General features: G+C 39.8%; 1 protein-coding gene across 3 annotated transcripts in view; it reads left to right on the plus strand.

Annotated features, from left to right (window-relative positions):
• Positions 1 to 13,075, plus strand: part of LOC106066014 (uncharacterized peptidase C1-like protein F26E4.3) — a 65,706-nt gene that overhangs the window by 16,787 nt on the left and 35,844 nt on the right. The window lies entirely within an intron of this gene.

Here is a 13,075-nt window from a genome sequence, read left to right on the forward strand (position 1 = left end):
TATATATATATATATATATATATATATATAATGGGAAGAATGGCCGAATCAGTTGGTTGATCAAAAATAGGTTCATTTGTGAATCTACTATTGAAATTAAGTTATATTGTGTTCTTATAGTGTCTATTTATAGTGTGTTTTTATGGTGTGTTTTTATAGTGTGAATTCAATATTTTTATTATTTCAACTTAAGGATTAAAAGTGTTGTGTTTGGTAAGGAGGATTTCTGTGATGTCTTCAAATCCACAAGTACCTCCAGCAACTTGGTGGAATGTACATCCTATTCTGAAAATGCTATGAGCTATTCTATCACGTCCGTCACACATCATCGTTACAGCAACTTTCTGTATTTTTTGAGACTTAACAGTGGTTATTTTCTCAGGTCTTCTTATCTTTTATACAGGCACCTCGTATGAACCATGTATGAAGATAATTCTCATGTGCATTGTAATGATCCAGTCCACAGCCTTTCTTATAAATGTACTTTATTGTAAAACCTCCATAGAATTTTAAATGTTGAACGTACGGTTTACAGTTGTGAAGGAGAAAATCATTTCCTGTCATAATATTTTGAACATTGAAATGTCTTTAAAAAAACATGCAGTCTAATGAAAACTCAAGAGTTTTTAGGGTATAATGACGTCACAGAGATAGGAGCAAATGATCACGTGGTACTTGGAGAGAGTGATTGGTCGTGTGTTGTGTAGGTGTTGGGGTGGTTTGTTTATTGGGGGGGGGGGGCTGAGCACTTTGCAGCTCATTAGAAATAATTAAGAACAAGAGCTGGTGTCAGAAGGAGTTTGCATGATTACTTCTGTGGGATGAATGTTTGTCAGAAGAAATTGGGTCAATAGAAAAGAACAAACAAAGCAACTCTGGATGAGAGCATGCGAGTTCTGAGATTGTTTCACAAGTAGTTGATTTATAAAGTACACTCACTGGGAGGTGGAAAGTTTTGGATCTTGTTGGGGATCACGTTAGGGCTAAGATAGTTTCATTGATCACGTTAGGGCTAAGATAGTTCAGTGATCACGTTAGGGCTAAGATAGTTTCAGTGATCACGTTAGCGCTAAGATAGTTCCAGTGATGATGTTAGGGCTAAGATAGTTTCAGTGATGATGTTAGGGCTAAGATAGTTTCAGTGATCACGTTAGGGCTAAGATAGTTTCAGTGATGACGTTAGGGCTAAGATGGTTTCAGTGATCACGTTAGGGTTAAGATAGTTTCAGTGATGATATTAGGGCTAAGATAGTTTCAGTGATCACGTTAGGGTTAAGATAGTTTTATTGATCACGTTAGGGCTAAGATTGTTTCAGTGATGATGTTAGGGCTAAGATAGTTTCAGTGATCACGTTAGGGTTAAGATAGTTCCAGTGATGATGTTAGGGCTAAGATAGTTTCAGTGATGATGTTAGGGCTAAGATAGTTTCAGTGATCACGTTAGGGCTAAGATAGTTTCAGTGATCACGTTAGGGTTAAGATAGTTTCAGTGATGATATTAGGGCTAAGATAGTTTCAGTGATCACGTTAGGGTTAAGATAGTTTCATTGATCACGTTAGGGCTAAGATTGTTTCAGTGATGATGTTAGGGCTAAGATAGTTTCAGTGATCACGTTAGGGTTAAGATAGTTCCAGTGATGATGTTAGGGCTAAGATAGTTTCAGTGATGATGTTAGGGCTAAGATAGTTTCAGTGATCACGTTAGGGCTAAGATAGTTTCAGTGATGACGTTAGGGCTAAGATAGTTTCAGTGATCACGTTAGGGTTAAGATAGTTTCAGTGATGATATTAGGGCTAAGATAGTTTCAGTGATCACGTTAGGGTTAAGATAGTTTCATTGATCACGTTAGGGCTAAGATAGTTTCAGTGATCACGTTAGGGCTAAGATAGTTTCAGTGATCATGTTAGGGCTAAGATAGTGTTGTAACCCAGCCTTGCACCAGTGCTTGAGGTGCGCACCAGCGCACTAGTGAACGTAAACAAGAAGGACTGTTGGGAAGCCGGCTAGAAGTCATGGGAGTCTGAACAGTCTGGTGCTGAGTGCTGTCCTGTGTGATACTAGAAAACTGTTTGGGAGACCTGGAACGACACTGGGAATTGTGTCGGTGGTCTGTTCTGTGTTCTGGTATAAAGTAGGACTCTTAGAACTTAGACATATTACTCCCTGTGACTTTATAGCCGAAGTCCAAGTCTAACTAGTTACTATTACCCGTACCATTTGTCGATGCTTCATTTGCATTTATCATAAATAAATACATCGTTTACTTCTGTCGACCTGTCTTTCGTTGAGTGCCTGCCTTAGAGAATTACGAATTACAACAATAGTTTCACTGATCACGACAGGATAGTAATAGTGTTATGATAATGGCAATGTCTACAACTCCGATGATCAAGGAAGAGTACAGTTTTTCAGTTAACCCCAGTTTCAACCTACATATTTTTCCGATTCTAGTGCAGACAAAGCCGTTGTCAGCCGGCAGTATTGTTATGATAGTACTGCGGATCAAGTTAGTGCTATACTAGTTCCAGGGATTAAATTAGGCTTTTAATAGTTCAATGGATCAAGTTATTTTATAAAGTATATGTCAGCATTAATTGTGAAATTATGATGTTTTTTTAGCGGTCCCCGAAAGGGGAAAAGACGCTATTAGTTTTGTGCGAATTGTCTGTCCGTCTGTCGGCCGTCCCGTTTAGATCTCGTAAACTAGAAAAGTTATTGAAAATCCGACATCACAATATTTTAGAACATTCAAAGTTCTGATGTAACGGCTACTTTTTTTTCTGAAAGCGAAAAATCTAATTTTTAAAATCAGTTATGCAAGCAGTTTTTTTAAAGAGAAAAAGCTAATTAGTATGCATTATACGCTAGACCTAATTTAAAAAGAATAGTAATCTTGTAAACTCTATTTTCCTCAACATATTTTTTATTGCAGCCACATGAGGATTCGAATAAGAGATTGAGCCTTTTCAAAACAATTAGATTAATTATAAGACATCAGTTAAGCCAGGGGAGTCGCGGTGGCTGAGTGGTAAAGCGATTGGCTTCCGAACTGGGGTCCCGGATCCGAATCCTGGTGAAGACTGGGCCTTTCAACTTTGGAATCTGTGGGCACCTCTGAGTCCACTCAGCTCTAATGGGTACCTGACATTAGTTGGGGAAAAGCAAAGGCGGTTGGTCGTTGTGCTGGCTACATGATACAAACAAACAAACACAAACTAAGAACAACTAAACATAAGCTAACAATCTCCTCTTTCGAGGCTGAGAATGAGTGAAACCTCTATTCTTATGAACTCCAATGAGGCTTTGGAGTCTGATCCTCGCTTTGAAAAGTCGATTACAATCAAGTCAAAGAGAAGTTAAAGGGATATGTCTGATTGTGTTCTCAGGCAGGTCTGCTGTGGTACATTTTCTTTGCGTCTTAGCTCGAAGCTTTGTATCCCAAGACAATGCCGTTTACTGACATCATTCAAGTTATCCACGAATCAAACGTTAAATATAATTGTTTGATAGCTCATCATTTCCAGTTTACCATCTCCTAGAATGACCTAGAACAAATCTCCCTCATGCTTTGCAGATTGTGGCTCGTGTGTTAACTATGGCTTCAAGTTTTAAATCTACGTCATATTAAAATGAGTTTCTTTCATTAGCAATGGACAGACATCTCCAGCTATATTTCCCAGTGGCGACAAACACAGTTGTAGCTGCAGACACTCTAATAACAAACTTGTTAATGACAGGCCTATGACAGGTAAATTCTATTTGTATCTATTTATTAAAAGCACTGGGCTCCAAAGATTATCAGACTAAGGTGATAGCAGCTATAATTGTTTTTTAATTTATAAAATTGCGTTAAATGTTACGCATTCACTCCAGATTTTTTTTTTGGCCCCAAATATCAACAAGTGACATCTGCACGTGAGAGAAAGATAAATAACAAGAAAGGCTACATTTAAATTTGGACACACACACACACACACACATTTCTGCCGTTTCAGCATTTGGCAGAGATTCAGAAATGTAGTCACATGTGTGTGGTTTTGTATGTGTGTTATGTGTATAGCCTTTGTGTGTTGTGTGTGAGCGAATGTTGGGTGTGCTATAGCAGGTCAAAGATCAACACGTCGAGTAAACAAGCATTAATGCAGAATCGAGCGAATCTAAATACAAGCATGGCTGTCCTAATCTAGAACGTGGCGCAACAGACACAACACATAAACAACATTATGCACTGATATTTATAATACTGATCATTGTTTTGGACAGGAAGAAAACACAAATACCAGATAAATGAAACAATATAATAATGAATAATATCACGTTTTGAACACACTGCAAGATTTCAGGCATCCCTTAGACATCAAAGTAAAGGAATATTTCTAGATACATCTTACTATGACTCTCTTCGACATCAAAGTAAAGGAAGATTTCTAGATACATCTTACTATGACTCTCTTCGACATCAAAGTAAAGGAAGATTTCTAGATACATCTTACTATGACTCTCTTCGACATCAAAGTAAAGGAAGATTTCTAGATACATCTTACTATGACTCTCTTCGACATCAAAGTAAAGGAAGATTTCTAGATACATCTTAATATGACTCTCTTCGACATCAAAGTAAAGGAAGATTTCTAGATACATCTTACTATGACTCTCAAAAGTCATCCTTCATGGTACAGTGGAGGAAGCACGAAGAAAGAGTTACCCAAAGAAAAACTGACTGGGCAACGTGAAAGCAAGGACCGGCCTCTTTCTGCTAAGAACAGCTGCTGAAGGGCAAGAGTGGAGGGCTATGGGATACGTGAAATGTCACAGCACCTACGAAGAAAGTTAAGGAACAGATGATAATGATGATAATGAAATACTGACAGTCTTCCTTCATGTTGATCATTTATATAGGCAAATGAGAGGTCACAAGACTGTGTTTCAGGTGAAGAGTGTCTTAACAGCTGATGACCATCGGATTATTTCATGTTCATGTTCATATTACACTTAGTGTAGAGATGGGGGGAGACTGTATCAGTTCAACTGTCAGAGAGAGAGAGAGAGAGAGAGAAAGAAAACTGAGAGAGAGAGAGAGAGACAAAAAGCAGTTGAGTGTCATGTAGCCAATAAACTCCTATCAAAGTCATTAAACTGAAAAGGTAATAAGAAAACACCCACCAAAGAGATTACAATTGTTATTAACTGTTACTTGTATAATTGTCTTCAATGGCTTCTGAAAATTCATCAGACTGGCTCGTCTTTAGATAGCTATCACAAAGTACATACATCATCAGTTGTGAAGTGTACTTATTACAATACTAAAGATATCGGCTCGAGTGACCAACAATATACTCTAACCTTTTTTCCTCTAGCCACATACCACACACACACACAATACATAAACACACACACACCACACACACACCACAATACACAAACACACACCAAACACACAAGAATGTGATACAAATTATGTAACACGTGAAACATTGTTTCCATGACCCGCAGCCGACTGGGACCATCGTCATCCGCACTTAAGTCTGGTGTCGGGCGTCTTAAGATTTGTTGATCTAGTCAATAACCCTAATGCACTAGCTTTCCCCTGGGACCGTGGCCTTCCACAAGTGGCTCCGTAGTACCAATCATTTTCGCATTGTTCTATCGTGCACGCCGCCCGCCCCTCTCTCCTTGTTGGCTCCATTGAACAGAATTCATAAAAGAAAATAAAACAAAAAAGTGAAAAAACAAGCGCTCGTCGCATTGTTCAAGTAGTGGGCAAATGTCAAGTCTCTGCTGGGCTGGCCACATCAAGGCGTAGTGCCGGCTCTGTTTGTTTTATACATGTGCACTTCATCGGATAAATACGGTAAAATGTCGGTGAAGAACGAAAGTAAAACAAAGTATGCCATCAAAAATTGTTTTGTCTTGATTCAAGAGTCCTTACCGGATTATGTCACACAAATGTTCCGCCTACGGATAGAGTGATGTCTAGAACTTTGTCAACAGAAATAAATGTTTCAGTGTCGTCATTGGCGTTATTGTCGTTATATTCGTTTTAACATGAGAGAGAGAGGGAAAGGGAGGGAGAGAGAGAGAGAGGGAGAGAGAGGGAGAGGGAGGGAGAGAGAGAGGGAGAGAGAGGGAGAGAGAGAGAGTGAGGGAGAGAGAGGGAGAGGGAGGGAGAGAGAGGGAGAGGGATGGAGGGAGAGAGAGAGAGAGAGAAAGCGAGAGAAAGCGAGAGAGCAAGAACATGTATGATATAAAAGACTTTTTGTGAGAGAGAGAGAGAGAGAGAGAGAGAGAAAAGGGAAAGAAAAAGAAAGCGACACAAAAGGAAAGAGACAGAGGGAAAATGAGAAAGTGTAAAGGTGAAGAGAGAGAGAGACAGAGAGAGAGAGAGAGAATTAAAAAAAAAGACACTACCAGTATATGAATTTTATTGGAGTTTTTAATTTAATAGTTTTAAAAATGAAAAAAAAAAGATTTCATTCACAAGGCCAGCCTAATAATTGCACTGTTAGTAAATATAAATAAAGATATCATTTATTTTCAATGTTGCAGAAATCACATTGTAACGAATTCTAGATTATCACGAACTTTAGCAAGTACATCGATTGTCATTCATTGTTATTGTCATTCATTGTTATTGTCATTCATTGTTATTGTGACAGTAATTGTCAGTCACTGTAATCGCATTAGTTAGTGATATTTGTAAAAAGGTATAGTTATTAGAGTGATATTCATGAAAATATTCACTCAAATATTGTACGATGATTATAAATGAAAAAAAGTTTGGATACTGAGCTCGGTACAGTTCACAATGTCACACATAACAACAGAAGGACCCTATCTTCACCAGAATCCTAGAAGCTTAGACTCTACACTATAGGGTCATTTGGGCATACTGTCAGTTGAATGACATAACCTTAAGTCTGTATCTTGTCACAACAGACTAGCTGTAGGACACTCACAGAAACTAAGAACATAGTCGCAGGTAGATTCTTCAGCTCCTGACACGTCTACCGAGATAGAGATGTATTCATAAGAACTCTCTCCCCCTCAAATCAGACAACAGCGCCCCTACCAGACCCGATCCTCCGGCTATGGCGAACAGCTGCAGGATCTCTGATCAGGACTGAGTCACTCAGGTTTGACCCGGCGCCCCATTGCACATGTCGAACAACGCCCCTCTTGTTGTTGTCGGGACCTTCAGGCTTTACGCTCTCAACTTTTATCCCCCCCCCGCCCCCCACCTTGCCTGGCTTATCACTTCTTGGGTGATTTCGATAATAATGGACCGGGCAATGGCTTATGACATAAAACTATTGTTACGTATTTCTGAATCTTCTGGCTAGATGTATTAGTTGTCACACAAATAAAAACACAGCAAAGAACTTGACGACTAAACTTTCAGTTTCATATAACTTTAATGACTATTAACTCTAACAATTCGTTACTGTAACATGTAGCGTAGAAGACTGTACAATATCTGTCAGTTTACAGTTAGCTATACTTCGTTGCAATTCATCTCTTCACTTCGTTGCAATTCATCTCTTCTCAACTTTCCTCGAGCCGTATTCCACAGAACAGACCAACGACACACTTCCCAGTGTCGCTCCAGGTCTCCCAAAGCTGAACCAAGTCGTACTCAAGTCTACCGAATCAGAACCGCACACGTCTTACATCGACTGTATCGACTGTAACGGCTCAAGTCCACTGTAGTTCGCTGTATAGACTTTAGCGACAGTAGTCCACTCCAGTTAACTCTACCCTAGTTAACTTGCATCGAGTCGTACACATTTCTCTTCCACAGAGCCGCACACGTCTTACATCGTCTGTATCGACTGTAACGGCTCACTCACGACTCCATACGACTGACTTTCACATTAACTTTCTGGCTTATATAGAGTCCCTAATCGCTTCTCCAAAGTTGCACAAACACGGCTAGTATTCTCTGAAATAACACGTGAGGAAACGTCACATCCTGTCTCTATTTATACACGTAGATTCCAGAAAACACTCGATGCAGTGTCATCAAGTCGGGGTCACACGTAGTGACCTTTATCTGTCACTGTTCATTAGTAACTGTCCCTCTACTTAGATCTATTCGTCCCCTGGAACAACACGTGAGGACACGTCACATCCTGTCTTTGTTTGTACATGTAGATTCCAGGGAACACTAGCTGCTGTGTCATCTCGCCGGGGTCATACGTTGACCTCTACCTATCACTGTTCATTTGTAACACTGCCCCCTTCTTAGATCTGTTCGTCCCGAACAGATTCTACTTCATCACGATACTGATGAAATCGATCGACGATCAATTAGGAAGCTTTGGTGGTTGCCCCCTTCTCAGAGATGTTCTTTCAATCTGGCAGTTGTCCATCTTCTTTCCATAGAAGAATGGGAGCCAAATCCTCATTTTTCAGCAGTTCCTCACAAATGTTTTCATCAATCTTGGTATGGAAACATCGACCTTCAGATGACGACATTGGGCACTCTTGTCGAGAAAATTCATCAGCATTCTAACGAGTTTGTGCTTCACTGGCTGAGTTTTACATTTTCAAGCATCTTTCTACAGAGCTTCTTCAGAGATAACTAGGTTCATCACAGTGCAGCAATATTCACATGCTCTTCTTTTAAACAACAGCAACTGACTTGGGTTTGTACGATGTTGGGTTGATCTTCTTGTACAGTTCTGTCACGGATGGTTACGCACTACAGTTCTGACATCTTAAACTACTTCTTTTCTGTCCTTCTTGCTTCTGACTTAATTAGCGTTCTTCTAAAACCTCTGTTATACTTCATCAACCTATTCTCATGGGGAATGTTCTTAGATTATTCATTAGTGGCTTCACACTTTCAACTGATTCGTAAGGCTTTCTTCGTTGGTTTGATGGTTCCGGACAGAATCTTTCTAACAACATGGGCTATGGAGTTTCATTAGTGCATGTGGGGGTCTATCAGTGGGAGAAGTGGTGGGCTTGTTTTCTAACAACATGGGCTATGGAGTTTCATAAATGCAGGTGGGGGTCTATCAGTGGGAGAAGGGGTGGGTTTGTATCTTGATCTTGTTGGGGCCATCCACATTGCACTCTGCATGTGTCGCTTTCTCCGCTTCCTCCATTTGATATTTCTTTGGTTGCGTTGATGTCGTTGTCTTACTTTCTTGTCAATCAATGCTGATGGCAGCCACATAGCACATAGGAAGGTATTGCATTTAGGAATTACAATAGAAACTGATGCTGAAGTTGATGGACCTTTGCACGTTGAATGTTATCAACCTGCCCCACAGTCGAGTCCTCCAGACTCGGATGAAGGTGATGACGTGTTTGACAACTTGCCTTCAAGTGGACTTGCAGCTCATTCGCAAAGCACCCATCGAAGAATAATGCTGAAACAACTTGTTAGATCAACAGTCTTGATGACTACAGCCATGAAATGCAATACCTTCCTATGTGCTATGTGGCTGCCATCAGCATTGATTGACAAGAAAGTAAGACAACGACATCAACGCAACCAAAGAAATATCAAATGGAGGAAGCGGAGAAAGCGACACATGCAGAGTGCAATGTGGATGGCCCCAACAAGATCAAGATACAAACCCACCCCTTCTCCCACTGATAGACCCCCACCTGCATTTATGAAACTCCATAGCCCATGTTGTTAGAAAACAAGCCCACCACTTCTCCCACTGATAGACCCCCACATGCACTAATGAAACTCCATAGCCCATGTTGTTAGAAAGATTCTGTCCGGAACCATCAAACCAACGAAGAAAGCCTTACGAATCAGTTGAAAGTGTGAAGCCACTAATGAATAATCTAAGAACATTCCCCATGAGAATAGGTTGATGAAGTATAACAGAGGTTTTAGAAGAACGCTAATTAAGTCAGAAGCAAGAAGGACAGAAAAGAAGTAGTTTAAGATGTCAGAACTGTAGTGCGTAACCATCCGTGACAGAACTGTACAAGAAGATCAACCCAACATCGTACAAACCCAAGTCAGTTGCTGTTGTTTAAAAGAAGAGCATGTGAATATTGCTGCACTGTGATGAACCTAGTTATCTCTGAAGAAGCTCTGTAGAAAGATGCTTGAAAATGTAAAACTCAGCCAGTGAAGCACAAACTCGTTAGAATGCTGATGAATTTTCTCGACAAGAGTGCCCAATGTCGTCATCTGAAGGTCGATGTTTCCATACCAAGATTGATGAAAACATTTGTGAGGAACTGCTGAAAAATGAGGATTTGGCTCCCATTCTTCTATGGAAAGAAGATGGACAACTGCCAGATTGAAAGAACATCTCTGAGAAGGGGGCAACCACCAAAGCTTCCTAATTGATCGTCGATCGATTTCATCAGTATCGTGATGAAGTAGAATCTGTTCGGGACGAACAGATCTAAGAAGGGGGCAGTGTTACAAATGAACAGTGATAGGTAGAGGTCAACGTATGACCCCGGCGAGATGACACAGCAGCTAGTGTTCCCTGGAATCTACATGTACAAACAAAGACAGGATGTGACGTGTCCTCACGTGTTGTTCCAGGGGACGAATAGATCTAAGTAGAGGGACAGTTACTAATGAACAGTGACAGATAAAGGTCACTACGTGTGACCCCGACTTGATGACACTGCATCGAGTGTTTTCTGGAATCTACGTGTATAAATAGAGACAGGATGTGACGTTTCCTCACGTGTTATTTCAGAGAATACTAGCCGTGTTTGTGCAACTTTGGAGAAGCGATTAGGGACTCTATATAAGCCAGAAAGTTAATGTGAAAGTCAGTCGTATGGAGTCGTGAGTGAGCCGTTACAGTCGATACAGACGATGTAAGACGTGTGCGGCTCTGTGGAAGAGAAATGTGTACGACTCGATGCAAGTTAACTAGGGTAGAGTTAACTGGAGTGGACTACTGTCGCTAAAGTCTATACAGCGAACTACAGTGGACTTGAGCCGTTACAGTCGATACAGTCGATGTAAGACGTGTGCGGTTCTGATTCGGTAGACTTGAGTACGACTTGGTTCAGCTTTGGGAGACCTGGAGCGACACTGGGAAGTGTGTCGTTGGTCTGTTCTGTGGAATACGGCTCGAGGAAAGTTGAGAAGAGATGAATTGCAACGAAGTGAAGAGATGAATTGCAACGAAGTATAGCTAACTGTAAACTGACAGATATTGTACAGTCTTCTACGCTACATGTTACAGTAACGAATTGTTAGAGTTAATAGTCATTAAAGTTATATGAAACTGAAAGTTTAGTCGTCAAGTTCTTTGCTGTGTTTTTATTTGTGTGACAACTAATACATCTAGCCAGAAGATTCAGAAATACGTAACACTATGCAAGTGAACAACTCTCAACCTGTACCTGAATGGTATCGCTAAACTGCAGCCAAAAGTGATTTCAACATGACCAAGTTTCTTTCGCAATATAAGACGAGTACAGGCAGTGGGCACACTAATAACACGAGTGTGTCTGAGATAGAAAGTCATATGAAACTAAACTGCTTTTTCATTGTATTCACTGGAGAATTCTATGTTCTAACTGGTTTATTATAACAGGTAGACTCATGAAGTATTAACAACATGTTTCCATTTTAAAGAATTACCAATGAAATAAGAATAATGAGCTAGTTAATTGTCATATTGAGTTTATAAGGCTGACTGTATTCTGCTGTGTGATCTATTTTTTGTTCTTCAACTTTCCATCAGAATGTGTATTTTTTATTACTATATTGAAAGGGAGAAATTTTCGCTGAGCTCTTAATGTTCAAGGTTCCGGGAAAAAAAATGGGCAGACTTCTCTAGATTTACAGGGAAGAACACACACTTCTCTCTTTCTTTACATATTCTTTTTTTCTTTCTTTCTCTGCTATTTTCTCTCTCTTACGCTCTTACCATCTAATTGTGGTGTTAGACTCAAGTCACTTGGTTGAACTGTGGTTCTTACATCTCTACTGGCTTCACCTTTTGTCTGACTCTCTGTATTGGCAGCACATCATCAAGCATTGCATGCCTAAATACTCGCGCCACAACTCATTAACACAGCTACAAATACCACATGTAAACATCAACAAAGCTCTGCCACGTACTCAGAGATAATCTTGGTTGATGCTGCATTCAGGAGAGAACAGTTCGTCAAAGTGTGAGAACACGTTGAGTACATCGGACCTGTGAACACAATTAGACCCAGCCAATGATCTTATACACGTGTGTATGTGTGCTTCAATAGACTGGAGAGCTTTTAAGGAACAATTCATTAGTTTAATAAGAACATCCTTCAATTCCAACTTTGTGCCAAACTGTTCGGTTGAAATTTCCCAGAGAAACTCAACTAGGCCGATGATGACATCGCGGAAACAATGCAAGTCAAGTGTTTTCACATTGCATTGAGTGGCTCTGACAGATCCACATCTACATGACTTGTGTACATGGTGCTATCGACCCTGAACACTTAAATACCTAGATGCATGCGTACTGAATTGACATAGACAGCTGTCAACAAATGTCAATGTCACTTCCAGTCTAAGTACAGACATAGATAGCACACGGTGAATGTCAAACTGTTCTCTCAATGCAAAGATCTCCAAATGACGACACGCGAGCAGTCGATGTAAACATTCTCTGATCCTGTGTCTATCAGAAATATATTTTTAACCTCATTGCTACTAAATATTATCTGAAAGCAGCTAATTTCTATTATTTTAAATTGTGTCTTTCAATTAATTAAAACAAAGAGATAACGGTTTGGGTAGGCTTAATTAATTATTATAATTGCTATTAAAAAGCGATGATCAGTTTAGATAAAACCCATATCGTCAACTCCCCCCCCCTTTTATAACATTCAAGTAATGAAAACGTGATCAGATCTAATGCTTGGACGACATACACAGGGGCAAACTAAGATCAGATAACTCAGCCTAGTGAACATGCATTTTGAAAACTTTATTTTATTTTTTAATTTGATCCATTATCGAGGTTGTAGTTCCTGCGCCATTCTTAAACGTGTAAACATAAGTTTGTAATTATCTAGAATCTAATTAAAAGAATTATTGATAAAGAAAGTAAAAAACAAGAATTAAGTAGCAACTTTTTG

This window comes from Biomphalaria glabrata, chromosome 5 (genome assembly GCF_947242115.1).
Source record: "Biomphalaria glabrata chromosome 5, xgBioGlab47.1, whole genome shotgun sequence".
Classification (NCBI taxonomy): Eukaryota; Metazoa; Mollusca; class Gastropoda; family Planorbidae; genus Biomphalaria; species Biomphalaria glabrata.